The following is a 23,631-nucleotide window of genomic DNA, read 5'->3' on the forward strand; positions in this document are numbered from 1 at the left end:
GAAATACTGTAACTGGGTACTGGTGAATTAACTAACTGGCCTAGTTGAAAATAAAGGTCTGGATAGAGAAGAAGTATATTAAGTGTCTGATGCCAGACCAAGAATTTGGACTATTGCCCTGCTTGACCAGGAAACTGACAGGTCTAAGCAGTTTGTATGGAACTGAAGTGACCAACGTGAGAGAGGGAAAAGAATCGAAATGACTTCACAACAACCTTGATGGCTGCAAAGGATGGGGAAGAGCCAGACAGCTCATCAGGGTCTGAGGAAAGGAGCCCGGGCTAGAGCTCCTCACCTGAGGTTAAGAGAACCTCACAGAGAACTGCTAATGCTGAGTAAGCAAACGAATCATCTAAAGGAAAACCTTTAAATCCAGAGAATGGCAAGTGAAGAGCTAAACCTTAGGAGTGGACACAGGTGAGTAAGGAAACGAGTGAGAGGCAGAAAGAAGAAATGGGGGAGATTGCGTAACAGTGGAACTTACATTTGGAAGGTGGAAGGAAAACTTTAAGGAACTTGGTTACTTCATTTCTTTTTCCTTTGTTATTTTTTACTTATACAACTCAATGGCATACCACTGAGTGACTAGTTTTTTTCTGTGTAATTCCTACTCTTTTCAGAGACTTCTCTTCCCCTACAAGCTATGTAGAGTCTGAAGTGTTCATAACAAAGGTTTCACAAATAGGAGCTGTTTAGCCCTACCTGGTGGTACATCTGCCTGCCGTTTGATTGCATCCTCATTAGATGGTTCTCTTTTCATTAAGTAGTACAGTGGGATTTTTTTTTTCTCAGTTAAATGGATATAGAGTAATCAGAAAGAATTCTATAAACTATATGCAATTAAAGCCCCTAATGATAAAACTATTTAACTGTGACAAAATAAGATAAAACATAATCAAAATTTTAGGCAAACAAGTATTACACATTTTTAGTGAACATCTATAACCTAAACAAAATCTTGCTGTATTATCTTTACCCTAAATCAATTCTTAATAGCCTTAATTTGTATTTGATTATCTATTTTTACTCTTCCACTTATATATGGAACTTTGAGAGATTTTTATAGAAGATTGTATTGCCTCCAGGCACAGCTGCTCTGCCACTCTAAGATTTGAAGTCAGAATTAAATGTGAAGCTGGTTAGATATCTTCAAATTAGCATATATTTCCACAAAATAACTCTAAGAGAAGCACACAGATAGCCTTTGTTGTGTATGTATCAAAACTTCACACTTAACCACCCCCACTCCCTAATCCCCAATGTTTGGTTCCCCTTATTTCTTGACCTCCCTTTTCCTCAAACAGCAAGAATTTGTCATGAGGCAGAATTATGAAATTTTTAAGGTTTTCAGTGGTATGTAGTGAGTGCTAGCTGCCTTGAGGCTTCTTTGAAAACACCAAACCAGTCCTTGCTAGAAAACCTCATCTATCAAGGTAGTAAATGTTGACAACTACATTTCCATTTTTTTAAACTGTATCCTCATTGAAAGTAAAAAGAGCAAAAGAATAATATGCTAATAATATGATTTTGCTTAATGTCATTGGCTTATTTTCTTGATAGTATTTTTCGTTCTTGTTCTGATAAACTTGTGCCTGCCAAATTACCTAAGAAGAAGGGGAGTTGTTAAAATACTAATTGTTTTTGGCACTCTTAACACTTGGGCTTTCAAGCAGAATCAAATGCTACCTGAAACTGTCAAAATATTTAAATAATTTTTAAGGAGACTTTTCTAGTCCAGGAATGTAAAACAGTTTGGGTAAGTTCACATTTTATTCAAACATCAGTCTCTCGTGTATTTACTGTGTAGTCAAGCAAAAGGAAGAATGGACTCAGCAGGGCTCCTGCCGGGTAAGGATGCCTGGTGGGTAGACAGGAAAGGTCTTACTAATTTAAAATCAGGGCTGGACAACCTTTTGGCTTAGTCATTATCATAGACTCTTAAGCATGAACATGTTAGAAAGTCTCAAGTAGTGAGGACTTGGTTTAAAGGGACAGTTATGCAAGAAATAGCAAATGCCTTTCGATTAATGAGCGTTTACAATGCCTGCAGAAGGCTGGGACTAAACTGAGTGAAAAGGAGATAAAGGATTATTGTATAAGGAAATAATGTCTTTGACTTCCCTGAAATAGTTTGATTAATATATCTCCTGTTGTGTAAGTGTTCCATAGTGGACTATATTTATTATAATTATTATATCTTAAGATGTTTGCCCTACTCTAAATTTCTCCTTATAACACAGGATCAGAATCTGGGTTTATTAAGGAGTCAACAGATAGACTTTAGAAGTTCCTTGATTTGTACTTTTGTTTTAGGATTTGTGTTTGGGCATATTTTTTTCCCTGTTGAAAGAATCTGTTGATTTTACCAAATTTTTCTCCCCCACCCCCAGAAAAGATTAAAGAATAATTATTGATTCTGTTGTTTGATTACCAGCTTGTTACAAATTTCCTCTATTTCTATATGTTACATTTTTACATGTATATCCTTCAATGGAAGCTCCTGTTACTGTAACTTTATCATTTCAGAACTTTAATTGATGTACTCATAAAACATGGCAAATCGACAATCTTAGTGACATATAAATTGTTTGGGATAAACAGTTAAGATCCGGTGGACTAGTGCTGCCATGAGGTTCACTGAGGAATTAGGGAGGGGAAGACATGTGTACCCAGGACAGCCCTTAGTCTTACTGGCTCTCCTGGGCAGCTCTCCTGAGCTCCTGTGCAGTGCTCATCAGGGCTATGCAACTTGGAAGGAATGGGTAAGGGAAAAGGAGCCTAGGAAGGGTTAGTCAACAGGCCATATGCTTAGAAAGGCCAGGTAGGGAAAGGATGGAGGAGCACACAGCACCATTGTTCACCTCAGAAAGAACAGCTCTGGTAGAAGAGCAGAAATGGAAGCCAGACAGCATTGGTTAGAGGAGGAGTAAAGGCTGCTATTTCTAAAAGCCTGGATATGGAAGAAAGAAAAGAAGGGAAACAGCTGGAAATAGCTGGACCTACAGAATGGGTCATATGTAGTTCAATGAGTGGATTATGTTTCTTTGCCTTTCGTGCATTACTGGCTTTTCTGACTTTGTATTCTGAAGGGAAGGAGCTCTGGAGAGCAGGGATGAATAGTCAGTGGGGTAGTAGTGAGGGTGAGGTTCCCCAGGGTAGATGGGACAGTAAAGGTGTGAAGAACCTGGGCAGTAAAAAGGAAGAATATACAGAGACAAGTGGATGCAAATATTGAGTGAGGGTGAGTTTGGAGATCTCACCTGATGCCTGTTTTCTCTGAGAACTAGGATATAAGGATATAAGCAACAGTCTGTGGAAGGGAGGCAGGGGCCATGGAGGATGGCACATCTATTTGGATTGTGAGAGGAAACTACTCAGGGACACACAAAACAGATTTTGCATCAGTGGCCCAGCTGACAAGGGAGACTATTACTTAAGTGATACCAGCAGTCTGTAAAGTCTGAGGTGAGCAAAAGTAGTAGCCAAGGTGCTTTGCAGGCCCTGTGGCAAAGAACAGTTAGTTCTCCAACGGCCTAATGGTTCTAAAAGTGAATCTCCAAATGTAACAATAGTGCCCAGTTTGGCAGAAGGCAGACTTAGTATGCTTAGAGCACCAGCCGAAACAGTCACCCCAATTTTTAGAGGAAAAGATGTTTCATATTTTAAATCAATATAGGAATTATTTAAGAAAAAAATGGAAACTCTGTTGGAACATGTTACACGATGTGCATTTCAGCACTGTATGGGAGTTGTGTGACGTATAAGGAAAACATTCTAGTAGAGAAAGTGGTGACTCCAGTGCAGCCAGTTTTCTTCCAGGCTTGTGCCCACTGAATTAAGTGTCTGAGATCTTTTCCTCCAAAAGCAACACTTGGTGCTAAACTCATTATTTTTAAGGTGCCATTTATATTTTTATATTTGATTTGATTTGATCAGTTTGGCATAGCCACAAGTACAGAAAAAACTTTTTGAGCTTATTGTCAGTATTAAAAACACATGTTTTGTAAAGTGCCTACCTGGCACATAGTAGTTACTGAAAAAAATAGCTGTAGTTGTTGTTACTCACTATTTGTGAAAGCATAAAACCAGCCATATTTTTTAATCCTATTTATAGAAGCCTTGAATGATCTAGCCAAGTAGTCTCTGATCCTGAAAGATATCATGGAGTCAGACTTGGAATTTAGAGGAAGACAGGTTTTTCTTTGACTTCTTGACTTACAGAATTTAGTAGATAATTCAGTAATGGTAGTTCTTCCTCATTCTTTCCCCATTCTCCACCTACCTTCCTTGATGCATTTGTCAATAGAAAGTATAAATTCTTGAGCAGTGACAGTAGTATGCAGAATGACTGTACTAATTAGAGCAATTGAAATTAATTTTCTTACTATAAATAGTTCCTATACTGCACTAAAAGTTCATTGATTGTACCAGTTTAGAAGAAAAAAAAAATGTAAAAGACTGTGGATGTTTTTTATTTTAAAGTAGAATAATAAAGGTGTTTTTGCCCTCCTTCTCCCCTTGGGAATAACAAAAAAGCTACGAGGAGAAGGAGTAACAAAAAATAATCTCAACCCCTGTGAAATCAAGACATCTCTCACCTGGAAGAGCACATTAGGACAGAATAGAGAAGAAAGAGATTCAGGGCAGAGAAAGCTGGTATCCAGGTGTATTTGTTTCCAAGGCTACCATAACAAATTACCACAAACTGGGGCCTTAAAACAATAGAAAATAATTCTCTCACAATTCTGGAGACTAGAAATCTGAAGTCAAGGTTGGCTCTTTCTAGAGGCTGTAAGGACAATCTGTTCTCATTCTGCTGGTGGCTGGCAGTTGCAGCATGCAGCTGTGTCACTCTGATCTGACTCTATCCTCATATGGGGTTCTCCTTATGGGACACTGTGTGGCCTTCTTATAAGAGTGATGATCATTCGGTTAGGGCTTACCCTAATCTAGCTTGACCCCATCTTAACTTGCATGTACCTACAAAGACCCTATTTCCATTCGCAGGTACCAAGTCTTAGTACTCTGGCATAAATTCTGGGTGACACACAATAGATGACCCCAAGGAGAAAGAAACTGATTTAATCTTTACAGGACCACGTAAGGGCTCAGGAACCAGAGGTGCCCAGAACCACAGACAGAAGAAATGACACATAGAGCTGAAAATGGGGAGATGGTAAAGGACCAATTCAACCTCCCTTTAGGCAGGGTTGCTCCAGACCATTATGCTGTACTTCCCTCTCTCCTTTTCCTCTGCCCCACTTCCCACCTCCCCAAGAGATGGCAGGCATGTTGTTTGGCAAAACTGTGCTCGAGATTCTAGAACTGGAATGGAAGCCAGAAGTGAGGTACTCTACTGCACAAGATATTCCATGAACTTAAGGAGAAATGAACTGCAAAATCTACCTCTAGCCCCCTCCCACCACTTAGACCTTTGTACATAGGAGCCAAGCCTATGCACCAAGCAGATGCCCAAATATTCCTCTGGAGATAATGAACAGTCTAGAGAAGAGCCCTTCAGATCCTGGCATTTGGTGCCCTTTCCCTTAAAAAAATGCTAGCTTACTATAAGAGTATCCTGTAGAAAAGCCCACTAGTCAAGAAACCTGCTCACTCACACAAAATTTTTACTCTTAAATATTAATTTGGGCCAAGGATTCATCAGATGACATTTGAGGGAAACATTCAACATAAAAAAAATCAGAGAAAATAAACCAAAGGAACTTACAGTAAACAGAAAACATGGAAATAACACCATAACAAATAATTGCAAAGATATCAAATGCTTCAGTGACAAAAAGGATGACATGTATGTGTGTATGATGTTGATAAAAAAAGAATTAGAAAATGAAAAAGATCTTTTGAATATAAAGATATGGATGATGCAGAAAAAATAACAGTATGTATTTGGAAAAGCATAAACGTAGAGGATTTGAGGGAAGATCAGGGAAGACGTAGAATTTACAAATAATCTGGTATTTGTACAATTGTATACAATTATATTTCATAATTTTATACAAATTGTATTATAAAGCTTTGGGGACAAATATAGGAAGAGTGATATTACTAAGAAAAGAAGCAATTATTAGCTTTAGAAAAAAGGAAAGTGATATATAATCATGATACACTACTTGAATTTGACATAACCTTGTGTGTGACTTTACAGTCATAATATAATACAAGCACTGTCGTAGGCAGACTCCAGGATGCCCCAAAGATCACTGCCTCCTGGTGTTCGCATTCTTATGGAATCCATGCCCCAGACATTTTCCAGAATCAGTCTATAACCAGTTGAATATGGCACGAATTATGGTACGTCCCTCTGAGATCAGGTTACAAAAGATCTGTGGCTCCTCTTGGTCCTTTGTCTCACTTTCTCCCTCTCTCGGTTCCGGCGGAAGCCATGCTGGGCGTACCCCTTCAGAGAGACCTGAGTTATGAGGAAATTAAGCTGGAGTTTGTCATGATAGGAAATCAGCAAGTAATAACTAAAATTGATTATCAAGAGATACAGAAACACGAATAATGCAGAGTCAGGGACAAGGGACAGCTGTATTTCACTGGAGGCTTTTGTATTTCTTTGTAATGTGTAACCATTAACTTTAAAGAAAACTGAAATTAGAAATATTAAATGTCTTATTGGGCAGCAGGTGGGCAGCAAAGATAGGAAGATGTTTCCAAGACTAACTCAGTTTATCTCTATTAATATATAACCAGACACCAAAATCTCTTTCATTCATTAGTTATCTACTCCTTTTCCCCTAAAATACACTGATTGTACTTTTATTTTTCCTTTTCTATTTCTCTCTCTAACACAGTATTAGATTAGAGAGAGAAAATGAAACCTAAAGGAGACCTCTGTCTGTCCTAACTCTCAGCTTTTGATCTGAATGTGATCCAGAAACTAATGTGCTCTTCAGTGTGCACCCTGAAGGGTGACAGGGGATGATAAGAGTTGATAATACTAGTGCTTTAGCTCATGATAACAAATGTGCTTCTCCACATAAAATGGACACTTTTCCAAGCTTTCTGGTGTGTTTTGTAGATACCATTGGCTGGTGATTTTGCATCACATTTTTGAATACTTTTTCCCCATGTAATTCTTAATGTGAGAGAAAATAATAAAATGAATAACAGAGAATATCAGGTAACACTCTGACCTTTTTTTTTTTTTTTTTTTTGCTTCTTAGAACAAAGGAAGCTTTCCAATGCTGTATCCACTGAATCCTTAGAAAGCAAAAGAAAGGGATGAAACTAGCATTTGGAACCATTAGTGTTAGTTAGAATCATTGGCTTGTAGTGTCTTAATGCATTACACTGGCCTTATGAAAGTCGAGGATGTAGTTAGTATATAGAGCTAGAACAATTTGTGCTTTGGAGGGGAATGGTTGTATGACTACTGGTTATGTAGTCTAGGTAAGGGGATGACTATTAAGTATTTTTCTACTAAAGGGTCTATACATTAATTGAAGAAAGCATTGACATGCATTAAGAAAGTTGCCTGTCCCATTGATTCCCAAGCAAATAGAAATTAGAAATTATTAATGATAGCCATGATGTGCATTATTGTGATGTGACAGCATTTGATTTAAATGGTTTCACCATTTATTAGCACTGATATTAGAATAAATGATAATGATCATTAAATGCTATGTACATCATTATTTAACTAATCATGCTTGCAATCTCCTTCTATTAGTCAAACCTCTTTTGGTTAATTAAAGGAGCTGTCTATTCCTGATTTCTAGAGTAATAATGAAAAAAGGAATATTGAAATATAGTAAAGAAAATGATAGTGCATCACCATCTAGCTCATATATCAAATTTATTCACCTTCACCTAGTCCATTATAGCAGCCTCAAGGTTAAAAAATTCTGGCAATTTCTTTTTATTTCAAAATAGAACGATTAGGCCTATTAAATTATATGTGCATACTTTTCTCGTTAAAGCACTTATACAGCAGAAAAGTGCTAAGATGATATGCAAATAAAAGCAAGATCCTCATTACCAACATATCCACATTGAAAGATGAACCAGTAAATACTGTTCAGGTTTAGCATTAAAATCATTAATAGCATCTTGTTGTATTTCAGTTCCATCAAGCCAATAACTCAAAATCTATAGAACTTCAAGGCTACACTGTAAGACACAACTAAAAAACTTTTATTATCAGTGCTTTTATTACTTCTTATTAATATAGTTAGCCTGAGGCGATTGTAAACTGTTGCTTGATAAATCACAAACAGGATTTTATTTAATCCAAAGTATATTTTGTCACTAGGCAAAAAGCATATTTTCGTACTTTTTTCTTTGTCTTCCTATGTCCCAAAGGAGAAGAAAGAAGAGAGAGAACATAATTTTTAAAAATTCATTGTGATCTGTCATCAGGCAACTTCTCAAGTAATAATGGTGCTCTATTTTTGAATGTACAGAACTAAATGAAGAGCACAGTGCGTGAGGACATACTCAGTACAATCTTACAGGACAGAGAAAAGCGCTGCCGAAGGAGAGAGCTCCTGGGATCTGTGCTACACAGGCAGCCTGAGCAGTGGCATCCACTCTAATGTCTCCGGTTTTCATCACTTAAACGCTCGTCTTTCTGTTTGCTACCACTTGCTGGAAAGCGGATGTGGCCTATTACCCTCTGTTCCATTAACCTCTTCATTCATTGATCCCAGTTCCCCTTCTTCACTTAAACATAAAAACACATGATATGCTCAGGGTAAGAAACAAATACATGCAGTAATGGAATAAAGTAAGGAAAGTCAGTAACTCTAGGGACTCTGTTGTATAAACTTATAATATTTCCTAGAATTTAGCTCTGTCTTCTACATCTTTCTTTGTTTTAAAGCCAGAAACAGGGATGGTTTTGAGAGCAATTTTTTAAATTGTAATTTTGTGATAACTTCCTTATCCTGCTGCTACAGTCTCACTGTGGTGACTTCAGTGCCCTTGCACCATGCCTGTGTTTTAAAGTGTAAGTTTTTTTTTCCATGTTGTAGGTCCATATGGTTCATCATGTGTTCCTCTTCTAAGCAGATCTCCAACCCAAACCAGAATCTCTTTGTAGTTCAGCACTAAGATTTTCTTTAACCCTGATGCTATACTCTCTCCAAACACCAAACACTAGTTCCACTTTCAAAATCAGGAATAAAAGGCTATAAAAGTACAAATTATTGCCTTAACAAAGGACTCTTTTCACCAAGACACTTGGCACTATGTATTGCACCGCACAAAGAGGTTTTGTTTTGTTTAAACTTTCTTTATACTCTTTTGCTCCTTCCCTCATTTTGAATGTAAACTTTATATTGAAAAATTACATAAATATAGAGAAGTACACAATGCCTGAGTATATGGCTTGGTGAATGCTCATAAAGTACACTTACCTGTGTAACCTATACTCAGATCAATAACAATATTAGAAAGACAGAAGCCCCTTCTGGCTCCTCCCATTTATAACCTCATATCCCACACAGATCCTGCCTGTAACAGCCTAACTAGTCTCACTTTGTCCTTTTAATGAATCAGATCATACACTTTGTATCCATGTTGTGTGAAGTTGTTATTTGTTCATTCTTATCGTTATTTAGTATTTCACTCTATGAATATATCTTTTTTTTTCTTCTGTTGGTAACATTTAAGTTGTTTCCAGAGTTTGGCTATTACAAATAGTCCTCCTAAAAGCATTCTTATACATACATGTCCTTTGGTTCTGTCAGGTTCGTACCTAAGAATATAACTGCTGCATCACTGGGTATGCACATACTCAGCTTTAGTAGATAGAGCCCAACAGTTTTCCCATTCTGGTAGGATATCTCATTGTGGTTTTGCTTCACATTTTCCTAATGAGTAACTTGAGCCCCTTTTCATATAATTATTGGTCTTTTGGATATCGTGTTATGTGAAGTACCTGTTCAAGTCTTTGCCTATTTTTTTTAGTGTTTCATGGGTGTTTTCCTTATTGAGAAAAATAGATTTGACACAATTTAGAGTTCTTTCATAACACTTATATCAAACTGCCCCTTAAAGGAAAGGATGTGCCATTTTATAAAAATACCATATTCAACATCACTCAGATCTTGTAAGAGACCATGGAATGACAGGCCTGGTCGGTATTCTACATTAAAGGAGCAAACACGTTGTAGACTCTGCCACCTGCTTACCCTCTTCTGTTCATTCCCTTTGGTGCACCTGTCCATTGTCCTTTCCTGCTGCCTGGCTTCTGACAGCAATCCAGGGCCCTTCTGCTTTGGATTGAACTGCTGACACTCCAGGAATATTCTTCTACAAAAGCTGACTTCTTTTGTGGTACAAATTCAGAAAACCACTTGTTAAATGAATGAATATATTAGTACATGAAGGAAAGAATAAACAAAGGACTGTAGAACTCGGTCTTGAGGTCAGGCCTCCCAACTCTAACTCTGAGGTACCTTCCATTATGCCCCAATATTTGTTACTAATTAGGAAATATTGCTGGAGTGTAACGAACTGTTGTCATAAAATCTTGTCCTCAACTTACAGCACACAGATGTGAATCAGGGGTGGGATCTCAAAGTAATAAACTTATAACACATTTAGATATAATTTTAAGAGAAGTTTTAAGATAAAACTTACATAGTCTATTAGTGAAGAAAAAATTCTTCATTTTTGCCACAAACACATGAATTCTATTGTTGATGAGTTAGATCCAGAATTAAGTGAGTAAATGTATATGTCTCCCTATGAGATTACTCATTTATTTTTTTCAAAGCTTATATTATCTTCTAAGGCCAAATTTGCAACACATTAATTAAGGTATTTTTAAATTGTAAGAGAGTTAGTATGAAGAAGAAGCTACTCTTATTTTAAAACTGTTTATTCTACTCTAGAGAATGGGAAAAATTTATGAGGTTTACTAAGAATGTGTTCCTAAGTCCATCAGTTCCCATGTTTCTTCCTCTGTAAAACATGGTATTAGACTAAGCAGTTATTACTTTTTTGTGACTTAGACCTTCCTCTCGCTCTTTTTTAGACTGAATATCCATATTTGATTCACAGTTATAGTCAAGATCTGTGTATCAGTATCTGGTCTGTTTTGATTGCTACATCTGAACCAATTAAGTTGCCATTTGGAATGAGACGTATTCATTCAAAGTAAACATTGAGCTTGTTTAGAAATCAATGTACAATACTTGAGTTTTCTTGAGGAAATATCTATTAATAGTAGAATATTTTAAAAACATGGATGTATAAAGGAGAAAATAAAGTTTACCCATGACCCAACTACTCATATGTAAATATCATTGGCATTTGGCATAACTCTAATTTTTAATGTATATAGATTTTTAAATTCAGACATGTTCATAATAAGTTATGAGCATTTCTCATATAATGTGAATTCCTCTTTTAAGAATGGCTGTATAGTCTCCCATAGTAAGGATGGCCATACATTATTTAACCAGCTTCCATAGGGTTTGACCTTTTCATGGTTTAAAAATTTTTGTCATTATAATCAATAGCACTATTTCTTCAGGACAAGTTAAACAGCTGTGAACACTTTTAAGGCTTTTTATACATATTGTCACACTGACCTGGGAAAGATGAAGGGAATAATATAAAATCATACCCAGCAGCCTATGGCAATGTCCATTCTTCAAACCTCAACAGTTCTAGGTATGTTTTAAGTTTTTTACCAATTACACAAAATGACATCTCATCAGTTTACATTTTTAATAAACAGTGAAATTGTATATTTTTCTATCTTTTAATAAAACTGACAAAATGTGAGGGGCAGGGAGAACAGAAACACAGTGGGGTGGGGACTTCCTCCATATTTCTCATCAAACTATAACCTCCAGTAAGGAAAAAATCATAAACTTTAATGCTGCTGTCTCCTCTGTGTTATTTCTCCTCTATTTTAGCAATTATTATCACCGTGTATTTGTGATGATATTTTCAGTGCTGCAAGTCCAGGAGTAGGCTTTATTTATACATTTTGGTCATTAATACTAATACATACAATTAACTCTTGGATTATTAGAGTAATGACTTGGAGATAGGATGGAAATCAGAGATAGACCTAAATCTCAGCAGCAGCTAACTAAGGGGATAGCTGGAATTTAGATGGACTTGCACTTCCTTCTCTGGGGATTTTGGTTCATTAAGCAACAGCTTAAAGATCTGTAACAATGCTTGTGACTAACCCTGTCCACTGGATTCCAGGAGAGCCAGTTGAAAGGTAAAAATACTGTGCCAACCAGTTAAATTTTCTTCCAGACTATTTTAACAGCAATTTTAAAAGTTTTATTTTCTTTTCCACTGAATTTGCCACATGAATCCATTTAGTAAATTCAACAGTGGAGGTATTTGTATATTATGATCACTTTGCTAAAATGTGATTCTTTTAAACTTATAATTTGTATACTCCTAGGAAGAATTAGAAATGGCTTACAAAAGAAGGCATATAATAATACTGTAATTATAAGAGGAAACATATATAAGAAAATAGATAAAAGTTGCCTCCCTAACTTAGAGCCTTCATTATCAACTTGAGCATGTTATCAACATCACTGGTGACCATGTCAGGGGGTCTTATCAAAGCACAGATTGCTGGACCCATCCCAGAGTCACTCATCTAGTAGTTTTGTGGTGGTCATAAGTTTCCCAGATGGTACTCATCCAGGAACCACACTTAAAGAACCACAAATCAAGATCACCTTGCTAAAGTACTTGTAATCATCATTTACTGATTTAGACTTTTTTTAATTAAACAGTTTTTTTGTGAGCCATATATCCCACTATTTAATCATACAACATAATAGCTGTGTTATTAGTTTCATAAGGTTCTTCATATGGATATAAAAGATATGATTGGTTCCATATCCCGCTGGTTCTGAACCTTGACCACATTAGAAACACCTAGAGAGTTTTAAAAGAACTCCAGTATGGAGCCTTAGCTCCACATACTCTGATTTAATTGGTCTAGAATGGGGCCTAGACACTGTATGTTTTTAAAGCCCCTTGTAATTCCAACATGCAGCCAGGACTGTAAGCCACTGAAAGAAAAATAACCCACATCATTGCCAACAGATAATCAGGTTGTTTCATTGTGGCTTGGGCATTTTTTTTTTTTTCCATCAATGTGCCTAGCCACTCATTCCTATTTTTTATCTGTGTGGTATGTTTTCAGTTCTTAAGTACACCATTTTGTTCTTTTCTTAATTGAATTTCATCTTGTTTTTGATGAACCATGTCTCTAATCTATCAAGGTCATTTTAAATCCTATTTCTTTCTTCTAGGGTGTTTAACCCCTGCCCAACTAAGTATCTTCTGCAAGTTTAATGAGCAGATTTTCAATTTCCTAATTGAGTCTGTGCTCATTAAGTTTTAATATTTTATAATTTTATTGCAAATTATTTCTACCATGTGAGCAATGCTACCTTGACTTGCCCTAGCTGTGCTTATTTTCTTCGTTATCAGTGAACATTTCTTTAGTGCTTAGAAGTTGTGTGTTATTCAATCAAGTTCTATGACTTCTGAATGGTTGAAAATAAGTGCCGGATCTGACTCCATGTAGTTTTAACTCTAAAGAGAATATGTGTATAACATAAGCTGTGTGAGCGATATGTAATATATAATAAGCATTTATACATGAAAATTTAACACTGAAAATATAGTTCATGGTTCAGGGGGATGTAATGATCCTAACTATGGCTGTATAGAATAGAAGTTGAGTACAGGCTGCTGCTGACCAGCATGTAACCTTGAGCAAGTCACTTGCTCCTTGTACCTCAGTTTTGTCATCCATAAAATGGCATCTTAATGATTACTGTCTTGGTCTGTTGTAAAGAATTACATAACAGGCGCTCCTCTCCCTGAGGTCACCTGCACTTTCTAAGCATATAACCTTTTAATCTTAAACTTTCTCTCTCCAAAACTTTCAGGGCGCCTCTCCTTGCTGAGGTGGCCTGTACTTTTCCTCTCTTTTAAGTAACTTTAAATAAAACTTTTGCTCTGCTTCCAAAAAAAAAAAAAAAGAATTACATAACAATGCAGGGAAAATTCTCAACAGAGCCTAACACCTAGTAACAGTTCAAATAAATAGTAATTATGAAGAACCAATTAATTGAGGAATTGATAGCAGAAGTTATTTTAGGTTTGGTTTTAAAAGACTGTTAACACTCAGTGACACAAGTATGACTGGTGTGGGATCTGCCTTCTCATTGGTTAATGAGGCTAATCTGGATCCTTTAGATTTTTACAAGTTTAAGCATGTTTATCTATATGCAGACAGTTTAGATTTTCATTCTCAATATGCTATATTTATTATTGGGAAGCATGCTTTTGGAGATAATAATAGCTACTAAGTGGCAGAGTCAGGATTCAAACTCAGGACTTCTTTCTACAAGTTGACAATTGCTAAATGATAGTAACAGAGGGAATAGATTGCCTCAGATATAAAGGATGAGGGGAGTGGAAGCCTATTTTGGAAAAACAAGATTCCAAAAAGAAAAAGTAGCCAGTATTTGACCACTTACTACATGTCAGACATTTTGAACACATTATTTACAAACCGAGGCTTAGGAAGTTTAAATCACATGCCCCAAATCATAAAGCTGGTAACCGACAGAGCCAGGAATTGAACCCAAATCTGTGATAGTAAATTCCATTCTCTAAATCATTTCAATAAATTGCCTCCTTTGAATGAGATCAGGAAATTGCTTTTTATGGAATGAAAGATGCACTTAAAAATATCAGAATTAGAATATAAAAAGATACAGTGGAGACAGGAGTTGTGGATAACTTCTGAACTGTTTTGTGACAGAGTAAATGAGAAAAATCACTTGAGTGATTTTCTTGAGTTTAGCATGTATTTAAATTAGTTAAATAGCTAAAAAATGAAGGTGTCACAGAAGAAGGGGGCTGAAGATGGTTTAGATGAGGGTTTTTAGAAATAGAGATAGATTGTAAGAGGGCATGAGATCAAAGTACGGGCAATTTATATACTTTATGTTCTTTTCTTCATTGAATTTAAAATAAGTAAATAGCAAAGGTGATCTCTTGGAGCCCCTTAAAGCTAACACTTTTTAGTGAAACATACATTTTTATAGCACTTTACAGTTTTCAGACTGCTTTCATGTTATTTTCTTTGATCTTAATTTATTGGTAGACACTTACAATTGTGCTTCTTTTTTAAAATACAGTAGTCCCTCTTTGTCCATGGTTCAGTTACCTATAATGAGCCACCGTCCTGAGGCAGATGATCCTCCTCACATACAGTCGGAAGGCCTGTGACATATGTCACAGGGCTTTTATCGTTCACCTCTCTTCATCTTATCATGTAAGATTTTATCTCACATCATCACAAGAAGAACCGTGAATGCAGTACAGTAAGATGGTTTGAGAGAAAGAAAAAGACTGTATTCACATAACTTTCATTACACTATATTGTAATTGTTCGATTTTGTTATTAGTTATCGTTGTTAATCTCTTATTGGGCCTAATTTATAAGTTACATTTTATCACAGATATGTATGTTTAGGAAAAAACAATCCTTATCAGTACTATCTGCAGTTTCAGGCATCCATTGAGGGTCTTGGAATGTATCCGCCCCCTGAAAGGGGCGAGACTACTGTATCAGTAAGTCTGAGAAACATGTTAATGTTAAATTGGATAGAAGCCACAATTATATAGAGTTTCTTTGCACATACCTTTTTAATTATGTTTATCTCATTGTAAATGCCAAGTTTATGATTTTAAAAGATAAAAATGTAAGTACTATTAGGAAAATACTGGCAGTTAAGCAGTGTCATGGAGGATGTTCATTTTTCTTCCCTCTCATTTCACACCTTTTTCCATATCAAAAATCTCAGTACTGCCACTGCTCAAACATGTTCAGAATGAAGTAATTTTCCCCATGTAATATAGTTTTGAGTCCCAAAATATCAGCTTGATTTAAAAGAAAACACAGAAAACTATTTTTAGTCTTGCATTACTGTGGCATTTGGAGTCATAAAAAATCTTTGTACTGCATTTTGTCTGAAGTTTGATGATTTATGAAAACTAGTTTTCATAAATTAGTTTTATATAAATAACACCTAGTGATTTGTGAAACCTCAGATACCGAATTTCCTGATAAAGTCTTCCAGTATTTACCCTTACCTTTAGATTGGAGTAAACTTAGATTTACTCTAGTTTGTCTACTTATAGATGTTTTTTTTAAACTCTGAAGTTACTTGATTTTGTTGTTTTACCCAGCTTGATAGGCATTAACATAGGAACTAAGTAATATAATGTTATCTGAACTATCCAGATAATATTTAAAAAGCTGTAAAGCAGGATTATTTCTGTGAAGATAGCAAAATATTCTTATCTTGCATTAATGGCTGCTTACTACTAATGAAGCATTTACTTTAAAAAATAATCTCTTACAAAATGAAAATAAATGTCTACAGAAGTTAATAAGGGATACAGTTTCTGTTCAGACTGTTTATATGTTCCAAAACTAGTGCCAGCTAAGTGCTCAGTAAAGAGTTCAGTTCTCTTCGCCATCCTGCCACTCGCCCCCACCCCTCCTGCTACCACATCCCTAGATTATTATTTAAGATATTTGGTTGATCAAGTTGAGTATCAATATGCTTATCATCTACTATCTTTGTTTTCACATAGACTTTTCTCATTATAGAATTTGTCCTTACCATTATTAAAAAAGTGACTGAAACTTTAAGATTCCTACATTATTAGTAGTTGCTGACGTAAAGAAAATCTGTCAGGCTAGACTTGTTTTTGAATTCCAGCATTGCTGCTTATAATATGCTGCCAGTTACTGAATCTCTTTGCATCTTGCTTTACCATCTGGCAATAGGCAGAAATACCCACCTTATGTGCTATTTGTGAAAAATGAAACAAGTCATGCAAAGTAGTACACAATCAATAAGTGTGAACTATTATTATTGATGATGATATTTGGTCCTGGGCTGACAAGGATGTTGGCTGGGAAAAAAGCTGTGCTCTGGAAGTATTTGAGTTTTGAAAAATTTTAGAAAAGAAGGAAAAGAGCATCACCTGCTGAATCATACCAACTATCTTCATGTTCTGTGTTGCCTGAGCATATCCCTCTTATTGGCTCATTACATGCTCCTAGATCACATTTACTGAACGCTTTACATGCCTATGTGTGGCATCAATCCAGTTATGTAGCTTGACTGCACAGGCATTTAATGGTAGCCAAGGTAGCCTACTTCTGTCATTTAGATTAATTTTTCCATTTTACTTGTACAACCACCAAACTAATTTTAAGATATTTCAGTTTTCTGCTTTAAAAGTTTACTTCAAAAACAGCATGATGTTCTCCTGAGTGATTTCAAATGATTAAGATCTGCAAGATTGTAACTCTTGATATAAATTGCTTAGATATTGCCGGTTCTTCATACAGTTACAAACATCTAGGGCTTTGTTGAATATCCAGGTGTAAGAAAGAGCATGTTAATTTTTCACAGGTTGTGTACAATTATATCATAGCAACTAATTGAGGAAAAAATGGGTTTGTAAATAATGCTATTGAAGCGGTAAAAGTAAGTGCTGCCTCCTAAAGTGGGAAATAGGAAAATGAAGTTAAGAGGAATCTAATTTAATCACACTAATTATTTTACTGGATTTTGAAAGAATGGATCAATAATGATATTTTGTTCCAGGCTATTAAGATCCAGAACATTGGCTCCGAAAATTAAGAAATCAGTTCTTGTTAATTAAACTTAAATACGATGGCAGAGGTCTTTGTGCCATGAAGAGCGAGGCTGATCTCTGGCTATTCAGTTCCGTGCGTGGCATAATGCAGTACAGTGTTCTCAGCCAAAGCCCTATGTTGTCTGGGCAACTCCCGTTGCCATGGCAATGAAATTCTTTTGCGGGAGCAGGGCGAATGCTAATTGTAGCCATTTGTTGTTCCTTCTGTCGATCCCTTAACTAGCACAGTTGTAGAGCAGCCAGAGACTCTGGGTGAACAGCACGGAGTCCCCCAGAAGCATTGCTGCTGAAGGCAACCGGCTGCTCTGCTTAAAAAAATCATCTGAGCAGCCGACAGTGCTGACAGTGCCACTATGTGGGCAGAAGCACAGCTTGACTCCGACCCTGACAACTGTTGATCTGGGACTTAGAGAGAGAGAGAGAAGACTGTTTAAAACCTGTTGAGAAAGTACTGATGACATGGAGATTAATTTGACACCAGTCCCTCAGAGGTAGGTGCTAGGCATATCATAACAACTGTTTATCCACGCTAAATTCAATACTGGAATGCCCAGAGACTGTAGGAGACAGGTCAATGGTTCTTCCTTTATTTCCATCTGAAACTGCATTACTCTGGCCTAAGGTAAAAATATTCATTTGGTTGGAACCAGCCAGTTGTAATTCATACAGATATTAGCTTCAGTTAGTACTGGTAACTCCCTCCTCTCTTTATAATCCTGTATTTTAGAGACTTATGATTTAACTTCCAGAAATAAGTTAAAACTAAAAATCAACCCAGTATAAATGAGAATAGACCCCCTTTTGAAAAATAAAAGATAGAGTGATATCTACCGATTGTATGGTCTCTCATGCTATTTTGAGAAAATGTTCTTAAACCTGGCAAAGCAGTAATTCACTGTAAAACCTAATTGCTATAGATACCTGAGGGGAAAAATTATTATAATGGTAAGAGAAAACATGTGAAGTATCTTACTTCCCTTTAAAAATGTATTGACTCATAAAAATGGTCAAATTTATAAGATTTTAAAAAACCAGCTACTGTGTAAACATAGTAATAAATTTCAAGGTAGTTTTGGTATTAATTTAATATATGTGTGTCCTAATTGAATAAACTGAAGGTACATCCTAGCTGAATGTTCTTAAAATTCAGAGGAATTAATTTCGTAGGCTTGTTCTGTCAAGCTAGTCACTATAGCTTTACATTCGTTTGTGTTGAAATAGTTGAAAATCATGTATAGGTGGTCCAATCATAACTAGATGGCTCTTTTTACTGGAGAACAGGGAAAGAACACCTTTCAATTGAATGTGATTCTTTTTTTTTTTCCTTGAAAGAACTTCATGTATGTTTAATGTTTTTATCACTTGTCCTGCTCTGTCTAGAGAGACAGCTACCAGAATATCATTCAGTGCCCTGAAGGAAATGAGTGTCTAATGATTAGTGATCATAATAAGTCATTTGTGTGTTTTGAACCCTAAGCAAATTAGACCTATCTCATTGATCAAAATAGATAAACATGAATTCCGAGGAGGAAAGACATGAAATTGATTTGTTGAAATTTTCTAAGACCTACTGTTTTTCCATTTCATAATTTTTAAATAAGACAAGAAAATAGCAATAAACTATATAACAAAAACTTTTTAAAACATTATATGTATTTTATTTGTGAATTTTATAGGCAGAGTAGTTCAGATGTTCCTTTGTAAGTCCTATAGAATATTTTCAAAAGGTTATTTTTATTAAATCCTCAACTTTAAAATATTTGACTGTATTCCTAAAACACTATATTCCCAGCATAATAAATGAAAAAATTAATTCCCTAATCAAGATAGATCAAGTTATTGCCAAACTTACCACCAATCATGTCTTCCAGATCCCTCAAATGATTAGGTCTCCCCTAGGCTTTTGAGAGCAAATGTAGTCTCAAATATCCTTACCATGAGGGTGTACATCCATTTTTACTTGGCAGAGAGAATTTGTGTTAACGCAAAACTTAGCAGTGGACTGGATGATAACTAACAGGATAGAGTTCCACCATGATCAGGCCACAGTAGCCTCTGGAGAAATAAGAGTAGACAGTCCATCCTCACTCTGCCAAAGTTCTTCTCCTTAATGGCCAGGGAGATAAACGGCCTGAAACCTGAATATGGAATGAGTGCTCTAATATCGAGAAGTGTTCTGAAAGCACATAATATTGATATTAAGCATCATCAGGAAAGCCAGCTCTCTGTGGTACCTAGAGCCTCCACCAACTTTCTTCCAGGGGCAGAATCATAACCATTGCTGGTTGTGTTCTGTAGTCTTCCAGGGTAAAAACCTACAGCCCAATTTGTCTCACCAGATGGTTTGTAGGCCTTTGCTTTTAGTGATGCACCAAACCCAACATCTGGCTAGCTAAACTCATTTGGGTCAACCAAAGCATTCCCAGACAATTTGCAGTAGGAGGTTCAGTTCACAAGCTTTTAGAGTCAGGTCACTTTATTGGAGTATGACGTATACAGTGGCTAACATCCAGGGAAGGAAGAGTTGACTGTGAGGAAAGGAATCCAGGGGCCAAACTGGTTCTCCTATCCCATCCTGGACAGCAGCATAATCGCTTCCTGAAACGAAAACAGTACAGTCATGAATCCTTCAAATGTGAAACAGTTGCCTTCTTGAGGAGAGAGCGGGTCCACAGTGGGGTGGGATGTAACCGAAGCAATCCAAGAGGAGCTGTCTGGGTGCTCATGAAGTCGGGTGGCCCCATCCAGCTCAAGATTTCCTCTGAGACAGGCCTCAGATGGCTTAGAAGAGCCACTCCCCTGGGAAAATGGGGGAATGAGTGACCTGAATTTTAGAACTCTATTTGACCCCTACTTAAATCACTAATTCACTCCTTGTCCTCATTTAAATAAAGGTCAATTGAAGGAGCTCTGTCCCACTATGATCCTGCCAGGAAGGTTGATGAACCATTCTAGCAATGAATAGATGGAAACAGCTTGTTTAAAATTCTCGCTGCAAAATCTATACCCCCATATAGGATATATGTTAGAAGATTCAGTCTCTCTTCATCTGTGCCATAGTCAAGTCTTCCCAGAACATTATCTGGAAATTTCTCCCAAAGTGTATAGGCCTCGGTGACAGTCCTGACAGAATAATGGTGGTAATTTTTTGTCCCCACACATTAATAATAGGTAATATGAGTCACTTTGGCAAGTTATTAGATATTTTTTAATAGTTTTGTATTTTATAGTTTGGATCACTTTTATGGTTATTTTCTAATATTCAGCCACATTTGTCTTATTCACAGTTTAGCAATGTTATCTGAAATTTTTTTAGTTGTACCTAGCATTAAGCAATTTGCTTCTAAGAAAACTAGGCAAAAATGAATGTTTCCAACTACCAATTTTATATATCTCGGTATATGTATATTTGTATCTCAGCATGATTTTATAACTTTTGGGTGGCAATGGTTCAGGTTTTTAATTTTTAAAACTTAGATTCATGTTTCTCTGTCAGTCATTGCATGAAAATGAATAGTCAAGCCAAAAGTAGCACTATTTAAATTATAAATTGTATGTAATGAGAAAAACTCTATCAGTGGTTCCAAACTTGGCTGTGTGTCATGACCAACTGGGCTGCTCCTTTAAAAAAATAGTTTTTTGTGCCTCCTCCAAAACCTACTGAATCAGAACTTCTGGCAGTAGCATCTCTGGAACAGAGATGACCCTGGTTGGTGAAGAAGCATTTTGGAAACAGTGATCAGAAGTAATGTCCCTTACCTTTTAATATCAGGTTTCAGTGTGAAAACAAGGCTTAAAATCTTGATGTCAATTCCAAGAATGTTCAAAATTAAGAGGCTTGTATTATTTTTTGCTCCTTTTTTGATATTTATTTTTCATCAAGAGCAAAATATTTCAAATACTTGAAGATAAGAGATATCTACAGTAAAAAATGACATTAAATAAATAATGTAAGTGTTAGTGACTGAAAATAAATTTAAAGTAATATAGAACATGGACAGAATGGCTGTTTTTAAGATGTAAAAGTTTGTTAAATATTTTAACCCCAGAATGCAAAAAACAGAGAGAGAAAGAAAAAATTGTTTTTCTAGCATGAACTAGTCCTTGGAAAGATGTTTTATCCATATCTTTCCAGACTATTTACTTACAGCTTGAAATATACTTTCAACATAAGTGAAAACTCCCAAATAAGCCAAGCAGGCATAATTGGCTTAAATGTAATTAGATAATTTCTTTGTTTGAAAAATAATTTTTAGGAAACCCGAAAGTGTTCATTGATTGTACACATTCATTTTTAAGTCATTTGCTAGTGACAGTTCACCTAGAACTGAAAAACAGCTCTAGGTCTAGCCTGCTGTTCCCTAGCTAATTCATTTCAGTAGTCTCGGCTGTTGGCTAATGGGATTATAATGAATGACAACTTCATTTAACTTATATTTACATATGCCATCTTGCTTTACCTCATATGTGATACACCCCTGGGAACTGGTAACCACTGGCTTGCAGGGAATTCTCAGTTGAGCAAGGAATGTCTCTATCACACACACTAGCCATTAGTGAATCTATGCTCCCTGCACACTAAAGTTATGAGAGAACTCAACATGATTGACTCACTTGTCTGCAAGGCAGTAATACCTCTCCCAAGAGAGGTTTCCCCCTCACTATTGGAAACTTCCAGATAAACCAGAAGAAATTGCTAAGCGTTTGGCATTCTGTTTTTTAAAAGATAGTTAACCCCTATGTTACATGATACTCACACTTGAGATAGTACTGGTCCCTGTCATGTTGGGTTTGGGTCCTGTGCCCCTTGTTTTGCTTTCTCATTCATTTTCTTACTTTGCTCTTGTGAAACATGCTGAGGAACATCAGACTGTGTGTTAAAGCTGGAGGAAGAAATACAATTAAAAAGTAACTAAGTTTTAAAATACTTCCTCCTGGCAGGCTAAAGTCATCAGTTATTATGACAGCATCTGCAGCAAGAAACATTTCTGGAAGGAAAAGGCTCCGAGTTTGATAAGGTGTCCACAAACGCCTCACTAGTCATTCCTCACTGAAATGAGGTAGTTGCTCCACATCTTCGGTCATTCCCTCTGATGGAGATTCTTTTTGTCCCTTGCCCAGGCATACTCTTTAGGCCCACTCCCGCCCTCCTCCTGCTCAAAGAAAGGATCTCTTCTCCTCTGCTGTATGTAGCATGTTGTGTCTTTGTCAGCACTTGGTTAGCTGTTGATATAGTTGTCACTCATTCTGGAATATGAATTCCTGGAGGGCAGAGACATCTTCTCTGATTCCCTGATGCCCAGCAGGGTACCCGGCAGATAGTATGTATTCCTTGAGCTTGGAGGGTATTACTATTTCTACCTGTAATGTCATCTCTGTCCCTAGGTCATGTTTTTCAGATAATTGACTGGTATCAGTCCAAATATCAGGTATTACATCTTCATCCAGTATCAGACTCATAACCATCTTTAAAAGTAGGGGTTTTATTTTTTGCCTGTTGCTGTTTTTTAAAAATTGAATTATTACAGATATACAGAAAATACACATGTCATAAGAGTATATAGTGCAACATATTTTCACAAAATGGACTCACCATGTAACTAGCACCCATAGAGAGGGTTTTCAGCAGTATAGAAATTTACCAGAGAAAGTAATTGATCCTAACATAAACTTGGTGTAAGAGCATGATCTCCCACCATTCCACTTGTTTGTGGTGTAGTGTGTGTATTTTGAGTCAAGGGAATGACAGTGATGCCTGTGGTGTGTAGACTTTTTTCCTCTATTAAAGTGCTTTTTTATTCTGCCTATTGCAGTCCCTCGGCAATTGCAAAGGAAATTGAATTTAAATATGCTTTTCTAGCTGCATTTAAATGTATGTAAATGGATTATAAATAAAAACTTTTAAGG

The 23,631-nt window shown here is 36.3% G+C and overlaps 1 protein-coding gene across 5 annotated transcripts in view; it reads left to right on the top strand.

Annotated features, from left to right (window-relative positions):
• The window catches only part of DIAPH3 (diaphanous related formin 3), a 573,382-nt gene that overhangs the window by 428,238 nt on the left and 121,513 nt on the right, over nucleotides 1-23,631 (top strand). The gene's annotated exons all lie outside the window — the stretch shown is intronic.

This window comes from Manis javanica, chromosome 9 (assembly GCF_040802235.1).
Source record: "Manis javanica isolate MJ-LG chromosome 9, MJ_LKY, whole genome shotgun sequence".
NCBI lineage: Eukaryota > Metazoa > Chordata > Mammalia > Pholidota > Manidae > Manis > Manis javanica.